The sequence below is a fragment of the Theropithecus gelada genome, chromosome 12, assembly GCF_003255815.1.
Source record: "Theropithecus gelada isolate Dixy chromosome 12, Tgel_1.0, whole genome shotgun sequence".
Lineage (NCBI taxonomy): Eukaryota > Metazoa > Chordata > Mammalia > Primates > Cercopithecidae > Theropithecus > Theropithecus gelada.
In genome coordinates, this window is record NC_037680.1 from 47,010,586 (window position 1) to 47,034,577 (window position 23,992).

Here is a 23,992-nt window from a genome sequence, read left to right on the forward strand (position 1 = left end):
TTTTTTTTTTTTGAGACGGAGTCTCGCTCTGTCACCCAGGCTGGAGTACAGTGGCCGGATCTCAGCTCACTGCAAGCTCTGTCTCCCAGGTTTATGCCATTCTCCTGCCTCAGCCTCCCGAGTAGCTGGGACTACAGGCGCCCGCCACCTCACCCGGCTAGTTTTTTTTTTTTTGTATTTTTAGTAGAGACGGGGTTTCACTGTGTTAGCCAGGATGGTCTCGATCTCCTGACCTCGTGATCCGCCCGTCTCGGCCTCCCAAAGTGCTGGGATTACAGGCTTGAGCCACCGCGCCCGGCCGAGATGGGGTCTTGTCATGTTACCCAGGCTAGTCTTGAACACCTGGGCTTAAGCAGTCATCCTGCTTTGGCCTCCCAAGGTGCTGGGATTATAGGTGTGAGCCACCATGCCTGGCTTCTGAGTGCTTTAAGGGTATTCCCAGCTGTCCAAGGTCCCCCAGCTCCAAAGAGCATGCCATCTGTGCCTTCGTAGGCTTCCCTTCTCACTGTTATTCCAACCAACCTTTCCCCTTGCTCAGCTAGCCTAATGAATGAATGAGGCTTCTGTGGTTGCGGTTGCTAAGGAATCCACCCTCCAAAATGTGGCTGCATCTTAGTGAGGACCTTTTAAAGTCAAAATACCTGAATCCAGGTGTTTCCAACATTTTCACCATCTATTACACCTTTTATTATTCTCTCTCTTGTTGATGCTATATTTCGAAATGGATGTCTTCTCCCAAGGGTAGGATTTGTTTAATAAAATTAATTTTCCCACTTTATTAATTATAGGAATGGTTGCCATTAGGGCTTGCCTAAGAGCATGATACAGTCAGTGTTACCACACAGAGTAAGTTAATTTTTGGCCAAAAGGAAAAAAAATTTTGAAGTACTCATTAACCTGTTTGTGATTCTGGCTGGGTTTGTTGTAATACTGCAAATAATTCAAGTCCCATTACAACCTTTCTGAGGGGCACCCCTACCTGAACTCCCCCTAAAGCTGTCACTTCAGGTAGAGGCCCTGGAGAGGACTGGCCCATGAGCCCCTTACCTGGTAGGTGGTCCCTCTTTGACTGTTAACATTTCCAGCCCCTCTGCTTTCTCCTCACCAGAGCTGGCTTTTACCTGAGTTCATCTGGGCCTCAGAGTACAACGTAAATTGTGCAGAACGATGTTTCTAACTCTTCCACATACCTACGCATTACCATGCAGTCATAATTGGACTTGATTTGGCCATGAAATTCCTTAATTCTGACTACATGTTTTCTCCCACTCGTAAGGTTTATAGGGGGAAGAACAACTCATTTAAATAGGCATATCTTCCTCTGTTCTTTTTCCATCCTCTGCCCCCAAAGCACCACTACCCTACAAACCTCCCGCTGCCCCCCAGGGCCTAGAGAAGGCACTTTAAGGAGATAAGAAAGGATGCATTTTGTAGGAAGCAACCTGCCAGATGAGTTAGGTGAAAGAAGCCCTTGTTCTTAACACACATAGTCACCAGCCACAGGCCTGTAAAATAAGCTTAGATTCCTTCAGAAAAGGAGTCTCTTTGAGCAGCCTAGCCCCTTCTAACTAGGTGTACTATCTTCACCTCTTCTTGACCCTCATGAAGTTGGTTTTCTGTCTACACATTTCTCTGCTTAGGCAAGAAAATATGGCTGGGGTGGGGAATCTCTATTCCAGGAGTGTAGTGCCAGAATTCTGGGCTGTCTAACGTTTACCTTGCCTTACTCTCAGCGTCCCTGTCTTCCTTGGGAAATCTCACCGTCTAGGTGGGAAGTAGGTTCCATGTTGTCTCTCTCTCACTACAGAGCCACCATGGAACAAAACCTTGAAAGAGGCCCTGCCTCGAGAACAGCCTGGCCAACATGGTGAAACCTCAGCTCTACTAAAATACAAATAAAATTAGCCGGGCATAGTGGCTCACCTGTAATCCCAGCTACTCAGGAGGCCGAGGCAGGAGAATCGTTTAAGCCCGGGAGGCAGAGGTTGCAGTGAGCCGAGATTGTGCCAGTGCCCTCCAGCTTGGGCAACAGAGCGAGACTCTGTCTCAAAAGAAAAAAAAAAAGAGGCCCTGCCAAGCTGGTGCTCCTCCCAGACTCTTCAGCCAACCAAGCAAGGAGATGTGGAGGTTGGAGAACAACAGCCACAAGGCCTGTTTCTATTGCCTGGCCCTCCAGAGTGTCCCTGGATCCTGCCTATTGTCCACACTGGGTTCTCTACCCTCCCATCAATTCTATGAGTCCCTGACTTCCAATGAATTTCCTTTTTGCATAAGATGGTCTCAGTTGTTCTCACCCTGTCTAGTGGCTAGGGAAAAAAAGAAAAGACGGTCTCAGTTTCTGATGACTACAATCACGAACCCTAACAGATTGTGGTATTATCCTCAAGGTGAATGAATCTTCTGGACAAGCAGATATAATAATATCTATTATTAGTGTCTCTGTTGCCAACATTTCTGACTCTGTGTTTTGGTGTTTATTGCTCACTTAACTAAAAAGCTTCACATTCTAATACAATGAATTGGAATAAGATGGCTAGAGAAAGATCAGGACAATATCAGAGTAGGGAACAAACAATTTTAAAACAGTCTAGTTGTGCAACCTATTTCTCAACATAGCACCTAAACATCATAATTATAGCATTTGGGGACAACTAAAATGATTGATTTTCCAGAAAATATCTGTTGTTTAATTACAGGATCATATGGGTCTTTTGGCAACCAACAGATGCCAAAACAGACTTTAAGCACCATCTTGAGAAACTTGTGATTTGCTTAGTGTGCTTTTAATTTAAAGCATATGGTTTCACATTCAACTGCAGTGTCCAAAATGAAGACATTAGCAATGAATCACTCTATTGGAGAAAATGCAGTGCTCCCGGACCAGGTCTTTTGGTCTGTGTACTCAAATGGTTCTGTTTAGAGGCATAAACACAAAGCAGCTCTGCCTGCTTCAGCCGGCTGTTCCTGGGATTCATGAGACATCAAAGGGCCTCACGAACGAATTCCCCTGCAATGCACAGTGCTTGGCACCATGGTCTGCCTCCATCTGAATAAACAGAGTGCAGTTTGGTCACTGGAAACTAGGATTAGAATGATCAGAAGGCCAAAAAGATCATTTATTTTGTGGCAACTTTTCCTTTTTGAATCTCTCAGCCTTCTAGCTTAGTCTGACACTTCATGGCCCTTGGGGAATCCAACTATCCTGTGTGGAAATTCAGAACTGCAGCCTTTATACTAAGAACCACGCTATGGCTACAGGCCACAGACCTGAGTCCATTGGGACCACATGTGGTCTACCTGCTGGTGAGGGATGGCAGTAAGGACACAGAGTGTAGTTGTAAGGATGTGGGCTCTGGACTTACATGGCCCAAATTTGTATCAACAAGCCATTTCCAAGTTATGTGAACTTGGGTAAAGGGGTCCTGGGCTTCAGTTTCAGAATCTATAAAATGGTAATAACAGTACAAATCTTTCAGAGTTGTTACGGGAATTAAATGAAATTACTCATGTCCAGAGCTAAGCTAAGAATCTAGTACATAAAAAGCTATAAAAATATAGTTAACCATTATTGTCATTATTATTACAATTATTATTAGAAATGGGTCCTGCCTCTTTGCCTCAAGTCTTTCATGCCTCTGCTTAAATTCAATGCATATTTAATGAAGTGCCTACTGCAGGTCAGATCTGGTGTGTTAGATGCTTTTACGTACTTCTCAGAGCGCTGTATGGCTTGAAAAATCGCTTTTGTATTTCTCTGTTCATTTTCCTCAGTGTTTCCACCCATCCTGTCTTCATTTCACCCTACAGGACATTCTCCCTCACTCCTCATTGTGTTCTTAGTCATTCTCTATCTCTGCAGCACACAGTAGTAAGGACTACATCAAGCTAAAGCATAGAATACTGTTAGTACTGGTAGCACCCATTTGACTATACTCCAGGCAGTTACATCAAAGGAGAGGCACTTCAGAAGGTGAATCCAATTTGTTTTATTTTCCAAAGTGAGTTCTGGGTAGAAAATCTATTACTCCCAAAGATTTGCAGTAACTGTTTACATATTAGGCACAGTAATCTGTTGTCAAATATAGCTGTTCCAAGTATCTTTTTTCCATTTGTTATTGCTTGTTTGTTCTTACTGTTAAAAGGGTTTTTGTTTTTGTTTTTGTTTTTGTTTTTTGCCTGTAATCCCATAATCCCAGCACTTTGGGAGGCTGAGGCAGGCGGATCATTTGAGGTCAGGAGTTTGCAACCAGCCTGGTCAACATCGTGAAACCCCGTCTCTACTAAAAATACAAAAAATTAGCCGGGCATGGTGGCAGGCACCTGTAATCCCAGCTACTTGGGAGGCAGAGGCAGGAGAATTGCTTGAACTGGGAGGTCGAGGTTGCAGGGAGCCGAGATTGTGCCACTGCACTCCAACCTTGACGACAGAGTGAAACTCCAGCCCAGACAAAAAAAAAAGGTTTTTTTGATGTACTCAGCTCAATACTTTAGAGTGCTCACCCTTAGCCTCATGCTTAGAAAAATCTTTCCCACCCTGTGATTACATATTCACCCATATTTGCTTTTATCACTTTTCAAATTTTTTAATATTTAGATTTAATACAAATATCCTTAAAATGTTTATCTTTAAACTGTCTAGGATTTATCTAGCAAAAATTATTAACTTCATAAGTCAGCCATGATTGTTGATTATTTTCCCTTCCTGGAGATCTTGCCTTGCTTCTTATGGCAGTGATGGCTCTGGGAAGGCAGTAATGAAGGAATGCAGAAATGGTCCACTGGATGTAAATAGCAGAGAAGATAAGCCCTTCCTTGTTTTTTTTTTAAATTATTATTATTAGTTTATTAGTATCATCTAGGACTCAGATGTTCGTATTCCTCCTGAAATTACGTAAACAAATGCAAATGGAAATAATCCAAGTCAAAATTATACAACAAAACAACACTCCATCACAAAAGCATGTAAAATTATAAGAACGCGGCCAGGCGTGGTGGCTCACGCCTGTAATCCCAGCACTTGGGGAGGCCGAGGCGGGCGGATCACCAGGTCAGGAGATCGAGACCATCCTGGCTAACACGGTGAAACCCCATCTCTACTAAAAAAATACAAAAAATTATCTGGGCGTGGTGGCAGGCGCCTGTAGTCCCAGCTACTCGGGAGGCTGAGGCAGGAGAATGGTGTGAACCCAGGAGGCAGAGCTTGCAGTGAGCCGAGATCGTGCCACTGCACTCCAGCCTGGGTGACAGAGTGACACTCCATCTCAAAAAAAAAATTATAAGAACACTTTTAAAATACTGGCACTTTAAGAAAATGATAATCTCGAAAACCACAAAATTGCCAAATTGTTCCCTAAACTGCTAAGCAGATAAACATGACTAATGAATGAGTTTGGGTTTTGTAAACAAAAATCATTCAAATAAATTGAACAATTCATACTGAAATGCAAAGTTTAAGTGCCTTCCTCCTATCTACTTGGATTTATAAAGGGGCAAACCGTAATATAGGAAATGTATACCCTATTTTAAAAGCTGCCCCAATTAATTAAAAATACTTTTAATGGAAAGTCTCATTTCTTGAGCAGTCCATATTTAGATAAATGGGAAAAGACATCTATAGCCAGCATTTTCATAGTCTTCACTGAGACTAATGTCAACAAAAAATTTAATTTGGCAGTCTTGTATTTTAAGCTCACACTTTTGGGGATACATTCTCAGGTCTTCTTTAACATGAGAACTGCAAAATATCACTGCCATTACATGGTAATGGGAGTTAAAGAACAGAGTCCTCATGTAAAGGATAGAGCATCCTTTTCTGTTAGTCCTTCAAGGACAGACTTTCAAAATGTTTGCTTCTAATAATCCCATGCTGTGAGTAGATTGATTACTCTTCAGTTTGTAAATATAAGTGGGCTATGTGAAATTTCTTAACTGATCAAGATTTTGGATTTTCAGTTATGGATGAAAACTATCTCAACTTAACTTTACCCCTGTTATGATATGCAGGGTATGTAGACAAAAGCTTGTTACTAGCTAACTATATGAAAGAATAAACATGGTAATAATTCATGTGATTCAAAATGGGCAAAAGCAAAAGACTAGCTTCCCCTCAAGAAGAAAAATTTCAGACCTATGAAAAGGACAATACTAATAAAAAAAAATTGTATTTACTTGGAAGCATTCAGAATGTCAACAAAACAGCTGTAACTTTTTTTTTTTGCAATTACAAAGTGGTATTCAGTTAACAGAACAACAATTATTTCATATAAGCTGGATCAGAGACAACTAAAGATAAAAAACTGTCATCCCCATAGATAACTAATTTGTGCTGTGCACCAAGAAGAACCTGCTTGAGATTTCCATGCCAGTTTACAACCCCCATACTGTACCAGGCAAGGTTAGTGGCTATTGAAAATACCACCAGGACAGGGCTCTCTAATAAGACACATTTGGTAGTGTGTTAACTATACAAAAAAAGACACTGTACAGTGTAAAAACAAATCTTACACAGGCTTACATTTTAATTTTTTTTTCTTTAAAAGGAGTGAGTTGTGTACAGGGGGGTTAAATGCTTTATAGACAGGGAAGAAAACTAGGCTAGAACCAACTTATTCATCATCATCTTCTTCATCTTCCTCCTCCTCATCATCTTCCTCATCTTCCTCCTCTTCCTTCTTGCTTTTTTCAGCCTTGACAACTCCCTCTTTTGCTGCATCAGGCTTTCCTTTAGCTCGATATGCAGCAGTATCCTTTTCGTGTTTTTGCTTCAGCTTGGCAGGCTTCTTCTCACAAGGCTGCTTGTCATTTGCAGCAGTGTTATTCCACATCTCTCCCAGTGTCTTCGCAACATCACCAATGGACAGGCCAGGATATTCTCCTTTGATTTTTGGGTGATAGAGCAGAACAGGAAAAAGGCCAAAGGAGGCCTCTTGGGTGCATTGGGATCCTCTAACTTCTTTTTTGTCTCCCCTTTAGGAGGGATAGAGGTTTTCATTTCTCTTTCATAATGGGCCTTGTCCACCTTTGCGATATCTTCAAATTTTCCTTTCTCTTTAGCAGATGTAGTCTTCCACCTCTCTGAGCACTTCTTAGAAAACTCTGGGCCGGGCGCGGTGGCTCACGCCTGTAATCCCAGCACTTTGGGAGGCCGAGGCGGGCGGATCACAAGGTCAGGAGATCGAGACCACGGTGAAACCTCGTCTCTACTAAAAATACAAAAAATTAGCCGGGCGCGGTTGTGGGCGCCTGTAGTCCCAGCTACTCGGGAGGCTGAGGCAGGAGAATGGCGGGAACCCGGGAGGCGGAGCTTGCAGTGAGCTGAGATCCGGCCACTGCACTCCAGCCTGGGCGACAGAACGAGACTCCGTCTCAAAAAAAAAAAAAAAAAAAAAGAAAACTCTGAGAAGTTGACTGAGGCATCTGGGTGCTTCTTCTTATGCTCTTCCCGACAAGTTTGCACAAAAAAATGTATATGATGACATTTTGCCTCTCTGCTTGTTAGGGTCTCCTTTGCCCATGTTATTTTTCCTCAGCAAGGCATAGAGTCGCCCAGTGCCCATCTGGCTCTCACTTGCCCTGGCACTGTCTCTATGGAGCTCAATGTACTGCAGTGGCTGTGAGAGTGGGAGCCAGGCATAGCCTCCTCACCCTCTCCGCTCTGTAACATTACCCTTCCTTGTTTTTATATAGTTTAATGATGTATAGCAATATACTGTAATAACTTAGCCTTTTAATTTGGGTTTTCTGCTGCACTTATAACAATGTTTTGAATACAGAGTGCATCACTGTTTATTAATAGGATTTATCTTCTCAAGTGTGCTAGGGCAGGAAAAACAGTTAAATTCACTCTTAGGTCCTTTTCACTTTTTGCTTCTGCTGTTCCCACTCCAGCCAAGGCTTTCATCACCTCGGTTGGACTATTATAATGTCTTTTTTGATTCTCTTCTTTCTCTCTCTCCTCTAAATTATTCTGCATGCCACTGCCAATTACTATATGTCATCCTCCTAATCAGAAGCTCCAATGTCTCCCCAGAGCCCATGGGATAAAAGACAAAATCTTGGCCGGGCGCGGTGGCTCAAGCCTGTAATCCCAGCACTTTGGGAGGCCGAGACGGGCGGATCACGAGGTCAGGAGATCGAGACCATCCTGGCTAACACGGTGAAACCCCGTCTCTACTAAAAATACAAGAAAAATTAGCCTCCCGAGTAGCTGGGACTACAGGCGCCCGCCACCTCGCCCGGCTAATTTTTCTTGTATTTTTAGTAGAGACGGGGTTTCACCGTGTTAGTCAGGCTGGTCTCGAACTCGCAACCTCAGGTTATCCACCCGCCTCAGCCTCCTAAAGTGCTGGGATTACAGGCGCAGTGGCTCACGCCTGTAATCCCAGCACTTTAGGAGGCTGAGGCGGGTGGATAACCTGAGGTTGCGAGTTCGAGACCAGCCTGACTAACATGGAGAAACCCTGTCTCTACTAAAAATACAAAATACAAGATTAGCCAGGCATGGTGGTGCATGCCTGTAATCCCAGCTACTTGGGAGGCTGAGGCAGGAGAATCACTTGAACCTGGGAGGCAGAGGTTGTGGTGAGCCAAGATCATGCCATTGCACTCCAGCCTGGGCAACAAGAGTGAACCTCTGTCCACACACACACACACACACACACACACACACACAGACTTCCAAACCTTCACAGTCATACATTATTTTCCTAAAATCTCCACTTCTCTGCCCCTGAAATCAGTGGTGATACTAGGGGAAGGCCTGTGGGTACCTTAAGTACCCTGAGAATACATTACTTAGGTCCATGAAATCCACCCCCCCATAGAAGTATTAGTATTGTTTGAAATTGAAAGTATTAATTGCCCATATAAGTGTGAAAGAAAGCATCTTTAGGAAACATTGCTATTTTGAAAAAAATCTAGTAGCATATTATCTAAGAAAATACAAAATACAACTGGGCACGGTGGCTCATGCCTGTAATCCCAGCACTTTGGGAGGCCGAGGAGGGCAGATCACCTGAGGTCGGGAGTTCGACACCAGCCTGACCAACATGGAGAAACCCCGTCTCTACTACAAATACAAAACTAGCCAGGTGTGGTGGCACGTGCCTGTAATCCCAGCTACTTAGGAAGGCTGAGGCAGGAGAATCACTTGAACCCGGGAGGCGGAGGTTGCGGTGAGCCGAGATCATGCCATTGCACTCCAGCCTGGGCAACAAGAGTGAAACTCCATCTCAAAAAAAAAAAGAAAAAGAAAAGGAAAATACAAAATACTATGCATTTGCTATATAAGCCATTTGATACCCCATAGAATATTTCTTTTATTCTAAAAGATTGTTTCTCTAAACATCTTAAAACTTTCATGTTTTTTCTCTTCTCATTATTCCGATGGCATAGATTAGTGTCGCTGATATCCCCAGATTTCATAGATGAAAGAGTCACACAAACATCAGCCACCTTTTCTTACCACAAAATAGGAAAACAGTAGTTATTCCCAATCCAACTGTCTTTGGGATTTAGGATGACAGTTGTCTACTTCATATTGGGTAAAGGTTTTGTGTGCTTTTAGGCAAAGGTTTTGTGTAATCACTCAAGAAAATTTTTGGTTTCGTTTTTAAAATGCTTAGAAAAACATAAATATTCATCAATAGAAACTTGTTAACATAATGGTACATCCATAAAATGGAATACTATGGAACCATGAATAAGAATGACATAGCTATATCATCATGGACCACATAACAATGTTGTGATCAATAATGAACCACATATAGGATGGTGGCCCCATAAGATTATAATACCATATTTTTGCTGTACCTTTTCTAAGTTTACATATGTTTAGATACACAATTTTTTACCACTGTGTTATAATTGCCTACAGTATTGAGTATGGGAACATGCTATACAGGTTTTTAGCCTAAGAGCAACAGGTTATACCATATAGCTTAGGTATCTAATAGACTATACCGTCTATGTTTGTGTAAGTACACTATAGGTTATTCCAACGAAGACAAAATTGTCTAATGGCACATTTCTCAGAACATATCCTCATTGTTAAGCGATGCTTGACTTTATGCAAAAGCCTCCATGTTATATTGAAATATGAAAAAAGCAAGGCACAGAGCGTGTAAATATGCTCACATTTGAGGGTTTTGTTTTTATTTTTATTTTTGTTTTACAGGCAGGAGATGTAGCCTTAGAATTTTATGTATATAGAATAGTTCACACAAGACAGCAATGGCGACAGTTTCCTCTGGAGCAAGGGCTAGGGTTCCGGGGAGGACCTACTTATTCATCATCTTTTGTGCTATTTAACTTTTTTTCTATACCTAAAGTGTGTGAATTTTTTCAATTAAAACTGTTAATTAAACATTTTAAAAATAAAATGTATAATGAAATTTTACCCTCATTTAATGACCCTTAAGCGAAGAGGGAAGTGAACTATATCAACAGATACAGAAACCAGCTAGGTCAGCACTTTTGAGTTAGAGAGGAACAATAATTCTTTCTGAAACAGAAGAACATTCTTCAGTGACTGCATATCATTCAGAACTTAAGCAACAAAAAAAGACAAAGCAGGGATAGAAAAGCTGTAATAATTAAAGCAACCCAAACAATTTCCTTCCAGATATGTGGGAAAAGAAAGTAGGGCCAGGCGTGGTGGCTCACGCCTGTAATCCCAGCACTTTGGGAGGCCGAGGCGGGCGGATCACGAAGTCAGGAGATTGAGACCATCCTGGCTAACACGGTGAAACTCCGTCTCTACTAAAAATACAAAAAACTAGCCGGGCGTGGTGGCGGGCGCCTGTAGTCCCAGCTACTTGGGAGGCTGAGGTGGGAGAATGGCGTGAACCCCGGAGGTGGAGCTTGCAGTGAGCCGAGATCGCGCCACTGCACTCCAGGCTGGGAGACACAGCGAGACTCCGTCTCAAAAAAAAAAAAAAAAAGAAAGTAGAAGAGAAAGTGACCCTTAAGGAACGTGGTGTTCCAGAAGGAGGCCACACAGTGCAGTTGCGCACATGTATAGCTAGTTAGCTAGTTCTCAGGTCTCCATTTTTGCTGATGGTAGAAAACAATCTGGTAGCTTCCAGGTAAACTCAATCACTTACAGGATTTTTCATAGTCTCTCTTTAATATAAATACTCAGTTAATTTAGGCTTCTCCTCCCTCACCCTTCTTCTCTTATCCCCTTCTTAGCCAAATTTTAAAACATTTTTTACCATACCTGTTATCTGTATTTCCCCCTAGAGAACCCTTTAGGTCCTATCGCTGTCCTGAAACACATTATCAGGGTTGCCAAAGACCACCAGGTTGCCAGATCCAAAGGGTCTTCTCTGTCGTTTTCTCATTCTGCCTCTCAGCAGGATTTGACCAGGCTGACCCATGGTTTTCTTAAACCACTCTCTTCTCAGCTTCTGTGAAGGCTCACCCTTCTGGCTTTCCCCCAGCCTCATGGCTGCTCTTTGTTTCTTCTCAAACCTCTAAATGCCAGAGTTCCTCAGGCATCAGAGAACCTTTTCTCTTCTCCCTTCACATTTATTCTCCAAGCCTGAAATTCCACTGATGTGTTGATGATGCCCCAGTTCATATGTCCAGCCCAGATTGTTTCTCTGGATTTCAGACACACGCAGAGCTTCCTACTTGGTATCTCCACTCAGATGTTTCCAGGGTATCCCATGCTTAGCGTGTCCAGAACTGAACTCTTGATCCCCTCATGTCTCAAAAACCTTAATCCTCCCTTGGTATTTCCTGTTTTAATAAGTGGCATCATGTTTGGCCGCGTGCGGTGGCTCATGCCTGCAATCCCAGCACTTTGGGAGGCAAGGGGGGGCGGATCACCTGAGGTCAGGAGTTCAAAACCAGCCTGGACAACATGGTAAAACCCCATCTCTACTAAAAATACAAAAAAAAAAAAAAAAGAGTAGTCAGGCGTGGTGGCAGGCACCTGTAATCCCAGCTACTCAGGAGGCTGAGGCAGGAGAATCACTCGAACCTGGGAGGCAGAGGTTGTAGTGAGCTAAGATCATACTGGGCGACAGAGTGAGACTCCATCTAAAAAAAAACAGGAGTGGCACCAATGTCCACCCAAGGATCCAAGCCAGAAGCCTGGAAGCCATTCTTGATGGTCTCTCCTTTCCCTCATTTTCCACATCTAATGCATCAACAAATTCTGTTTTGACCTTCTGCATATATCTTGATTTTGTCCGTTTCTCTTCTTCTTCACTGCCACAACCCTGGTCCAGATAACCATCGCCTCTGACCTGTAGTAGCCTCCTCACTGGTCCCCTCACTTCCTCTCTTGTGTCATTACATATATGGGACCCCCACCAGAGACGGCGATCAGTGTTGAAGAAATAAACTGCTTCATGTTTTCTTTCTTCGCATTTTCCTTCCATAGCTTCCCACTGACTTTAAGAAAAATTCAAACTCCCTCCCTGGCCATCAAAGCTCTATATGACCTGTCCATACTCCATTTCTTCAGCTTTACCTCACATCATGATCCCCTTCCTCACTACAGTCCAGCTGCACTGGGCAGATCTGATCTGCCTCCGGGCGTGGAGATGGCATCTGCATTATGCTGTCCCCTCAGCCTGGAACACTCTTCTTATTCTTCAGACCTCAACCATCAACTCTTCAGAGAGGCCATCACCCACCACCATATCCTTGAGTTCCTTTTCCCCTGTAATTTTGACTTAAAACAACCTATTTGTTTCCTCGTCTGCAATTATTGTTTATAGTGGAACTTCATCACTAGAATGAATGAAATCTCCATGAAGGTATCAGTCATGTCTGTCTTGCCCACCTAATACATTCCTAGAAAGTGACACATGGAGGACATTCAATCAATGATGAGTATTGCTGTGGATTTAGGAATGCATAAATATTTGCAACATTTTCTCTAACTCTGCTATGATGTTCCTTATAAAAGTAAAACACAGGCCGGGCCCAGAGGCTCACGCCTGTAATCCCAGCACTTTGGGAGGCCAAAGTGGGTGGATCACCTGAGGTCGGGAGTTCGAGACCAGCCTGACCAACATGGAGAAACCCTGTCTCTACTGAAAATACAAAATTAGCTGGGCGTGGTGGTACGTGCCTGTAATTCCAGCTACTTGGGAGGCTGAGGCAGGAGAATCACTTGAGCCCGGAAGGTGAAGGTTGCTGTGAGCCCAGATCACGCCATTGCACTCCAGCCTGGGCAAAAAGAGCAAAACTCCGTCTCAAAAAATAAAATAAAACAAAACAAAATACAAGTAATAAACATGCTCTTCTCTTAATAATTATAGTCTGGGAGGAAAAGCATTCATAAGTAGAAATTTATATTCCCATTTTTCTCAGTTATAAGTCAAATTGTATGAGATTGTTGCTTTTAGATAGCTTGTTACTACCAAACAACAATTTGAAAAGGTACAAACTCATATATTTAGTTTTAAGCTATTGTATCAGTTGGGATAGACTAGATTATGATGCAGAAATAAACAATCCCCACAACTTAGTGGCTTACAACCACAAAGGTTTCTTTCGCACTTGTGCTATGCTACGTGGGTCGGCTGCGGCTCTGCTCTGTGTCCTCTTCACTCCAGAACCCAGGCTGATACAGCAGTTTTCACCTAGATCATCCTGGGGGTTATGGCAGAGACTTGGCAAACCACACTCTAGTTTCTATCTACAAATACACATACCCTTTTAGCCCACATTTCACTGGCCAAAGGAAGTGACACCACCATTCCTGAATTCAGCAGGTTAGAGAAGTGAATCTTTCTGCTGGGAGAGGCACTTCAGGGGTCGGAACACAGATATTTAGTGTAAAAGTAATACAGTCTATCCCAGTTAGCCTGAGCAGCTGCTGTTTTCATCTGGTAGTAGCTAGCTACATTTTAGTTATTAATATACATCCTAGCAGTAAATAGGACTAGGCTTATGCCATTTAGCCTATTCATAAATGCAATATCATATGGTAAAAATACCTACATTAGTGTTCTGATCTGTGCTTAGCATTTTATAATAATGTAGGTTTCTTTTATTTGGTAGAAGCTCTAGGTAAAGGAACAAAGCTTGTAGAAATCAGGAATTCTAAAGAATAACAGAAATCCCTCTGCTTTGCTTGTTGATTTGAAAGATATGTTTTGTGAAGGAGAAGTAATATAATTAGGGGTCACTGACTTTTGATGTTCTGTTTTAAAATTGTACACATTTAAGGATACCTATAGACAAAATCCAGAAATGCTTATGAAGTTGCCTGAAATTTGGGGACAGGTACACTTCTGGAGGTTTCCTATTCTAAGTTAATCCCATGATGTAAAGAATAGTTACAGGTGGGGCAGAGGTTGCAGTGAGCTGAGATTGGGCCACTGCACTTCAGCCTGGGTGACAGCATGAGACTCCATCTCAAAAAACAAAAAAGAAAAAAGAAGAGTTACAGACATCAGAATGGTTTGGGAGCATATGGATTCTGGGGTAATTTTATTACTTACTTGCTACGTACCTTCTCTTTCTACAAGATACAGATATTTATAATATGTAAGTGCCACAGACTTCTGAGTACAGTTCATGGGCAACGAAAGAACTGATAATCAATTAAGAGACATTAAAAGGATGGTACTTTGTAAGCATTACTTTGACTTCCCAGTGGGATTATACAAGACTGAAAGATCCAAAAGTCAACCAAGAGAAGTTCCCATTAATGATGAACAGCATTTCTCTTATCCTCTCCTTTGCTTCTCCAGAGGTGATACTTCAGATTCTTGTTACCGTTTAAATGTCCTTCACGTAGATGCGCTCAGAAAGACATCACCCAATAGGAAAAAAAACATGTAACTTTGCTTATGGTCCCAGTATGCTTCAACTGGCTTATTCAAGCCCAAAGAGAGAGACAGAGCAAGCAAGAGAGCGAGCGAGCGAGAGAGAGAGAAAGAGTATGTGTGTGTGTGTTTCAGCACTTCCAGCCTCTCATGAAATTAACCATTGATCTAAAAGTCAGAGATGCAAATCCAGAGAAAACTGGAAGCATTCCAGGGCCCACAATATAAAGTTAATTACCTAAGGAAAACTACAAGAAAGACTTTTGTTTTCCACCAAAATCTCCTCCCCAGGCTGTTAGCTATGTCGTACATGGGCCCAATCGATATATTAGCGCTTGAGAACCAAAGTCCCTTGGAATAAATTAATCTGTCAGGGAAAGCAATAAACAAAGAACAAATTAACACGTTTTAAGACATTGCTTAAATTTTCATAAATATAGACCTTGAGACGGGATGATGAGTTCCCAGGAGCCAAAGCTAATATTTGGTTGTAATTAAGAGTTGCTCTTTCATGTTTCTTCTGATGTAGGTGGGAAATCACCCACGTGCTTGCTGAGTTCCTTGCCCATACTTCTTCACAAATGCCACTGTTTACTTCATTAATGAGCAGTGGGTGCCTCACACATTATACTGGCATACTTAGCTTGTTTCACCTCCAGCTAACATTAACATAATGGAAAATATACACAAATATAAACACTCACACACATACATACCACACACACACGCACATGTCATACAAGCAGGTATTCCTTCAGGAATCTCCATATATTTTTAGTGGCTCAAAAGGACTTAATGGCCTAATACATGATATACTAGACCCATCTAAGAGGCTGATGTTCACACCTCAGACCTCTGTTGCTAACAACCCCTATGTGCCCTTCACTGTGTGCAGGTGTGGAGCGAAATTGCTGACGATTAGCAGGGAGAGAGACAACTGTGTAAGTTACTTATTTGTAAGGACTCATTTAAATACAAGCACCAGAAAAAATCTATCTCAAACCAGCATAGACCAAAAGACAATTTATTGGGGTCCAGTGATGTCATTAGGCTGCTGTTCCTTTCTCCCTATGGTTCAGTGCTGCTTATTCTCAGGAGGTGACATTATCAGTGCTGGTAAGGTGGCCACTGCCAGCCCTGAGCCTGCATCCATGAAGTAGAACTCAAGATCCCAAAAGACAAAGGGCTGTCCCTCTTCCAGTGTCCATATCTCAGATCTCCTAGAGGAACTTCAGCCCTGCCTGGGTCCTGTGCCCACTCCTGAACTAATTAATCACTCTGGGTGTGGAAAGGGGGGCCAGGCCCAGGACATGTGTTCAAATTGATTTGGAAAGAGGCAGACCGGGGAGATCAGCCACATCCAAACACCTGCAAAGGAAAGAGGAGACTCTACCACAGCAGAGGGCTAGAGATGTTAGGTCAGACAACCAATGTCCACCTCAAGAATTTTATTTCCAGCCGGGCGCGGTGGCTCAAGCCTGTAATCCCAGCACTTTGGGAGGCCGAGACGGGCGGATCACGAGGTCAGGAGATCGAGACCATCCTGGCTAACACGGTGAAACCCCGTCTCTACTAAAAAATACAAAAACTAGCCGGGCGAAGTGGCGGGCGCCTGTGGTCCCAGCTACTCGGGAGGCTGAGGCAGGAGAATGGCGTGAACCCGGGAGGCGGAGCTTGCAGTGAGCTGAGATCCGGCCACCGCACTCCAGCCTGGGCGACAGAGCCAGACTCAGTCTCAAAAAAAAAAAAAAAAAAAAAAAAAAAAAAAAGAATTTTATTTCCAAGGCCGGGTGCGGTGGCTCACGCCTGTAATCCCAGCACTTTGGGAGGCCGAGGCAGGCGGATCACGAGGTCAGGAGATCGAGACCATCCTGGCTAACCCAGTGAAACCCCGTCTCTACTAAAAATACAAAAACAAAATTAGATGGGCGTGGTGGTGGCCACCTGTCGTCCCAGCTACTCAGGAGGCTGAGGCGGGAGAATGGTGTGAACCCAGGAGGTGGAGCTTGCAGTGAGCCGAGATCATGCCACTGCACTCCAGCCTGGGTGACAGAGCGAGACTTTGTCTCAAAAAAAAAAAAAAAAGGAATTTTACTTCCAGTGTATTCACCATGTCCAATTGCTGAATGAGCTGATTTACAGAAGAGGCCAAGATAGAGATCCTTGTGTTTATATAGCAAGTCCGAGCTCTGTTAACAAAACTGATTACCCTCTATCAGGTGGTCAAGTAACTCTCTATCAAGTTCTAAACAAAAACTCACTATAGGTCTTTAAAAACTAAAATGAGGTACCTACATATGTTTCTTTTCCCAGTTGTGGTAGCTCGCTCAAATGAATTTAAATAGCTTCCTACTTCCCACTACATCTTACTTGATGGAATGTATCTGTGCTAATTATCTTATTACTTACTGTTACTAAAGCATACCCAGGAAAAACCAACAGCGTACAGTACTTTTTATCAGTTGACAACTTTTAAAATGCTAATTTCTGTGTTTGCATAATTTCATAACTCAGCACACTTGAGGATTTTGCATTTGGGTAGTAGACGAAATTTGAATTGCTTATTTTGATGTGAGATGCTTGTTCTAATTATTGAGCAATTTATATATTGTGAAGCTAGTTTATATAATTCTCAATACATGTACACAGAGCTGGAAATATATTAATATTCTCCAAAGCTATACTATCAGGGAAAAGAGAATAGTCTCTGAACCAAGTAGTTGCAGATCCATGAAGCCAGAGGAGTCGCTGAGTCTGTTCTTTTTGGGAAGCAAGATAAGCATGGCTGGTGCTTTATTAACCTATATGTAGGACTCAGATTTACCCCAGTGAAAGGCATGGCAAATTCATCAGGACTACAGACAAACCATGTTCTGAGATGGATGGGATTAGCAGGTCAGTCCCCTCGGCAACTGGAGGGGCACCACCTAGATCCTTATGAAGCGGAGATTTGGCTGATTAAAAACACTCTGCCTCAAAATTACTTACATAACATCCATCATGTAGAAGCAGTATGTTTAACCCATGATTGGAGGAACATTTTTAAGTAAATATTCTATCGACAATGATTGGGCTCTTTTTGTTTGTTTGTTTTTTTAAAAGGCAAGGGCCAGACTCATTCTGGCAAAATAGAATCCCCAAAGACCAGCCCCTGGAATAACACTTACTGCAGCAAAGCTTCACGTAAAATGTGTAAAACGTGTGTGAAAAAAAAATTTGCACAAAATGCAGTTATTGAGGACAGTGGGGACAGTGGGAATTCTACAGATTGGAAATGAAATCAGGAGTAGTTCAGTGTTTTCTCCTTGAAAGTTATATTCCTGGGGATGGGAGAGGACCAGGCAGGAGAATTCAAAAGCCTCCTACTACTGCATTCAATAAAATAAAAAGAAGACAGTATGCTAAAGAGACTAGCAATAACATTTCATAAATCTTTGAAAATAGCAACCATGGGTATAGCACAATTAATTTCTATACGCTATCTCTTGTTCACAGGGAACTTGTCAGTTTCTCCCTCCCTATAGCTTCAGTGAGGAGTTATGGATTTATTTTGCTCTGCTACAAGTGAATAGACTGAAGCAGGGTTTTTCCTCTTATGTGGACGTACATCCAAACATAGAAACTTCACAGATCAATTTTTGAATTCCATTTCCTCCTTGGCCCAAAAATGCTTCTCAAAAAATAGAAAAATATGTTGTCTTTAGCATCGTAATGGATCTCCAGGCCAGTTCTCAGGGACACTGAGTCCTACTCACAGAGCAGCAGTGGACTGTCTGACCACACCTTCCCTTGATACCTGGGCAGGATAGGATAGCCTGGACTCAGCCATCCCTTCCCTAAAAATCTGCACTCCCACCAGTTACCATAAACTAATGCATTGTCTTGTCTGTCACCTGTTCTACTCTTTGGTCCAGCTCCCATGAACCCAAACATTTTACAGGAAAGAGCATGACAGGGCAGGCCAACCCTGGTGGCGCAAGGGCCACCCTTAGTGTGTGTTTGCATTAAGGGGTTTGTGTGAGGTGTCATCAGATCTTGGGAAAGGAAGCTTGGCAGTGCCAGTACTCAGGGCCTTAGGGACAGCAGAGCTAGTCATTGTGCCCTGACCTACAATTCCTTTTTTGTGTAAATATCTCTATCACTTTCTAACATTCTGTATACCACACTTATTTATTACCCCTATTGTTTATTGTGTCTGCCCCTCATTAACTGTTAAACTCCATAAGGGCAGAGATCTTTGTTCACTACTACATCCCCAGCATGTAGAACAAAGCCAGGCACAGAGTAGGCACTGAATAAAATCAAATGAGCAATAAGGAACAGATATCACCATCAGGGAGAAAAGGAGTCTGACACACTGACCCACAGGTAGCAGTGGAGGCAGGAGTTAGAGGGAGTAATGATTCTGGGTTCAACATGACAATTGATATTTGAGCTCATCTTACCTCACCTAACCTGGTGCAGGTATTGCATGGAGGAAGAGACCATGCTTGTGAACAAGTGAGAGGCCTTGTCAAATTCCCTAATACTTCAAGACAAGCAACCTTACTGTGCAGCTTTCTTAGCAGAGCATGACCCAAGGAAGATGTCTCCTTTCTCACTTTAGAAAGACTCAAGCACTGTCTTTTTGAAGACTAGAAGCTCTCACAGGCTGGGTGCATCAGAAGCGATCTGTCCCTGGTAAGCAGGGAGGCCCATGCAAAGCACTGTGACCAGGGGCAACACTCAGCTTAGGGTGTGGACTGGCCATCCTGAGCAGGCGACTCTGGTAATGTGGAAAGCAGGGCCATACTCCAGCCTCTCTCACCACCCACCTGGAGCTCTTTAGGAACTTCCCAGCTACCCTCCAGCTTTCACAAACTATTCTGTGTACCAACAACAGATCATCTCTATTAATCTCACTCACTCCCTGCAATTACTTTTCAGAAACATGAAAACAACCTCCTGTTAACTTTTGGTTTGGAGTGCTGAACACAATCCAGACTGCCAGCTCTTAGTTCCCACCCCTACCTGCAATCCAAGTTCACACTGGCACTGATGGGACTTCACAGACGAGGTTGTTCCATTTGATATCTGAAGTCTATGTTGAACTCTGACACACACCTCAGTCCTTCCACCCTCTACCTAGAGCATCCAAGTTCCACATTAATCCTTCCTTCTCTGCTACCACACCTGAGATTCTAAGCACTATTGCTGAAAAGCATATTAATGCAGATTGATGCCACTCACAAAATCATCATCTCCAATCCTAGCTGGGCCTTTAACACTCTCCCAAGTCTGAGTCCTGTGATGGTTAATACTGAGTGTCAACGTAATTGGATTGAAGGGTGCAAAGTATTGATCCTGGGTGTGTCTGCGAGCGTGTTGCCAAAGGAAATTAACATTTGAGTCAGTGGGCTGGGAAAGGCAGACCCACCCTTAATGTGGATGGACACCATCTAATCAGCTGCCAGTTCGGCTAGAATATAAAGCAGGCAGAAAAATGTGAAAGGACAAGACGAGATGAACCTCCCAGCCCACGTCTTTCACCCATGCTGGATGCTGCCTGTCCTCGAACATGGGACTCTAGGTTCCTCAGTTTTGGGACTCAACTGACTCTCCTTGCTTCTCAGCCTGTAGATGGCCTATTGTGGGACCTTGTGATCATGTAAGTTAATACTTAATAAACTCCCCTTAATATATATATCCTATTAGTTCCGTCCCTCTAGAGAACCCTGATTAATACAAAAGTCCCGAACAAGCTCCCACTCCCATCCCCTTCTGCATTCTATTTCAAGATTGCATCCCTCTCTTCAATCCTCGTGCTCTCTCTCCCACCTCCCCTACCACTAGGGTGTAGCAGCAGCAATGGGGCCTAACAAAGGGGGCATGGACTTTGGTGAAAAATGAATCCTGGCTTGACTCTCTGCTTCTTAGTTGGATAAACCTAGTGATTTGGTTTTTTCTGCAAAATGAGGATAATAATTCTCACCTTGTAAGGTTGCTAGAGTATTAAATGAGAGAATTTCTATAAGGCATCCAGAACACCACCGGACACAAAGCACACCACTCAACACACAGTAGCTATTACGATGGGGATCATCATTGTCAGCTGACTATCTGGATTCCTGGGCTCTCTTTGGAGTAAAGAGAGGCCACAAGGTAGGAATTCCCTTTACTTCCTGCTGGGATTTCCAAATGTTAAATCCACCTGAACCCATCATGAGCTGACCCTGCCATTTCCACAAACAAGTTGCTCTTTCCTGCTCCTTACTCCTCTTCGCTGTGCTCTTAACCAGAGTTTCTCAAATTTAATGTCCTCACAGATCATCTGCAACCTTAATGTCGAATTCTGCTTCAGTAGGTCTGGAACAGGCTGAGATCCCATAGTTCTAACAATCTCCCAGGTGATGTTGATCTGCTGGTCCAAAGTCCAGCATCTATAGCAAAAGGTTTTCTGTCACATTCTGTCCTGCTGCACCAAGGCCACAACTCCCCTCAGTCCTGACTCTCAGAATTCACAGGCTCTCTCTCTTCTGTCTTTAGAAAGTTCCCTCCCAGCATAAGCCCTCCACCCGTTGCTCTCTTCTCCACTCTTCACAGCCTCATTCCTTGGAACTCTTACTACTGGCTCTTCTTCACCTCCATCTCCTTCCCTTGCTCACTAATCTAGCCTTTGCTTCCAACACAGTCTTGAAACTGATGTTATTTAATGTCACAGTCACTTTCTGTTTCTTATATTAAATGACCTCCCTGCCTCTCTGTAGCATTCACTACTGTGGAATCCCTCTCCTTGTGTTTCGGTATCACACTTCCCTCTATTTTGCCCCCTGCTCTCTGATCCTGTCTTCACATGTGACAACACTTGAAAATCCCACAGGTACCTAAAACCCAACATATCTAGCTCTAGACGTATCTTTCTCCCTCACTTCACCACACATGTTTACTCAATACCAACCCACGTACCAAGCCCACTTCTAGGCACTGAAGGAAAAGCTGTGAACCAAACAGGCAAAAATCCCTGGCCCCGTGGAGCCGACAGTGGGAAAGTCAGACAAGAAAGAAAATCACTTGTATAGAAGGTGGCACCTATAAGTCAGGAAGAAGGGATAGGGTGTGCTAGAGGCACAAAGCTATCTGAGAAAAGAGCTTTCTAAAGACGGAATGGCCAGTGCCAAGGTCCTGAAGTAGGAGCAAAGCTGGTATGTTCCAGAAACAGCAAGGAAGTCAGTGTAGACAGAGGGCAGTGGGTGAGGGGAGGAGTAGTATATTCATTATCTGTTGCTTCTTACAAATTACACCAAAACTTAGTGGTTTAAAATGGCAAACATTTGTTATATCACAGTTTCTGTGGGTCAGGAATGTGGACACAGCTTAGCCGGGTACTTGTGGCTCAAGGTCTGTTGTGAGGTTGCAGTGAAGCTGTTGGCCAGAGCTGCAGTCTCATCTGAAGTCTCAGTTTGGGGACGAGGGTTGGGGATCCACTTCCAAGCTCACTCCCAACCACCTCTCTCACCACATGGGACTCTTCACAGGACTGTGTTACCACATGGCAGCTGTCTTCCCCTGGAGAGAGTGAGAAAAAGCACACAAGATAGAAACCAGTCTTTCTGAAACTTCATCTCTAAAGTGATGGCCCATCACTGCTGCCATATGCTTTTTTGTTTGTTTGTTTTTTGTTTTTTTTGAGACAAGAGTCTCACTCTGTTGCCTAGGCTGGAGTGCATTGGAGAGATCTCGGCTCACTGCAACCTCCACCTCCCAAGTTCAAATGATTCTCCTGCCTCAGCCTCCTGAGTAGCTGGGATTACAGGCAGGCACTACCATGCCCGGCTAATTTTTGTATTTTTAGTAGAGACGGGGTTTCACCATGTTGGCCAGGCTGGCTTGCTGCCATATTCTGTTTATTAGAAGCAAGTCACTAAGCCCAAAGAGAGGGAATTATACAGAATGTGAATACCAAGAAGTGGGGATCATTAAAGGGCCACCTTAAAGGCTGTCCACCATAATATGAGGTAAGGCTTATAAGGACTTTGGCTTTTACTCCAAGTGAGATGATAAATCTTTGGAGGGTTTCAGACAAAGAAACAACATGATTTATTGGCTTTTTCCAAACCAAAAAACACTTCTCCATTAAGAATTTCGTACAGGCCGGGCGCGGTGGCTCAAGCCTGTAATCCCAGCACTTTGGGAGGCCGAGACGGGCGGATCACGAGGTCAGGAGTTCGAGACCATCCTGGCTGACACGGTGAAACCCCGTCTCTACTAAAAAATACAAAAAACTAGCCGGGCGAGGTGGCGGGCGCCTGTAGTCCCAGCTACTCGGGAGGCTGAGGCAGGAGAATGGCGTAAAAACCCGGGAGGCGGAGCTTGCAATGAGCTGAGATCCGGCCACTGCACTCCAGCCTGGGCGACACAGCAAGACTCCGTCTAAAAAAAAAAAAAAAAAAAAGAATTTCGTACAAATACCTCAGTCTAACATTCAAGGCAAAACTCCACTTTGCTTTTAGAGACTGTACTTCCATGACACATAACAGGCTGAGGCCAATTAATAAGAGTTTCTGTACTGGTTAAGAGTTCAATTCTAGAGACAGAGTGCCTGAGCTGGAATGTCAGCTCCTCTTCCATTTATTAGCTATATTAGGCAAGTCATCAAATCTCTCTGCCTCTTTATAGCTAGTGACAATAATTGTACTTTTGTCAAGAACTGTAAAGGGTCTGAGATTTTACCTGGCTTGTAAGCTAACGAGTTAGCCTGCCCCATTTTCTTTTTTTTTTTTTTTTTAAATTAAAATATTTATTGAGCAACCACTATTACCCTCCAACTTTATGCAGTGAGGCAAGATAGCAAATCGGACACCCAGAAAGGGCCTTGGAAACAGTGTGTAAAATGCCAAGGCATAAAGCCTGCCCCATTTTCATAGAAACTAGCAGAAGGCACGAGATTCCTATGTCAGAGACAAAAGACTTTATTATTCACAAGACAGTAGGCAGCATGAGCTTCACGTTCCCATTGGTTTCCCTTGTCCCCAAATTCCATGGGGTAGATGGAAAATGGCCCAGGTAGATCTGTGTACACAGTGGGTTTGTGTCACAGTTGAAGAACCCTGAGCTTAGGAACCTTCAGTCTCATGACAGGCTGCAGCAAATCTGCCCACCCTTTGGCCTAGAGGGAGACATTTTCTTTTTTTTTTTTTTTTTTTTTTTTTTTTTTTTTT

General features: G+C 43.3%; 1 protein-coding gene and 1 pseudogene across 1 annotated transcript in view; one reads left to right on the plus strand and one right to left on the minus strand.

Moving 5' to 3' along the window:
• The window catches only part of MYO3B (myosin IIIB), a 489,035-nt gene that overhangs the window by 432,154 nt on the left and 32,889 nt on the right, over nt 1-23,992 (plus strand). The gene's annotated exons all lie outside the window — the stretch shown is intronic.
• On the minus strand, nt 6,606-7,514 carry LOC112636586 (annotated as a pseudogene).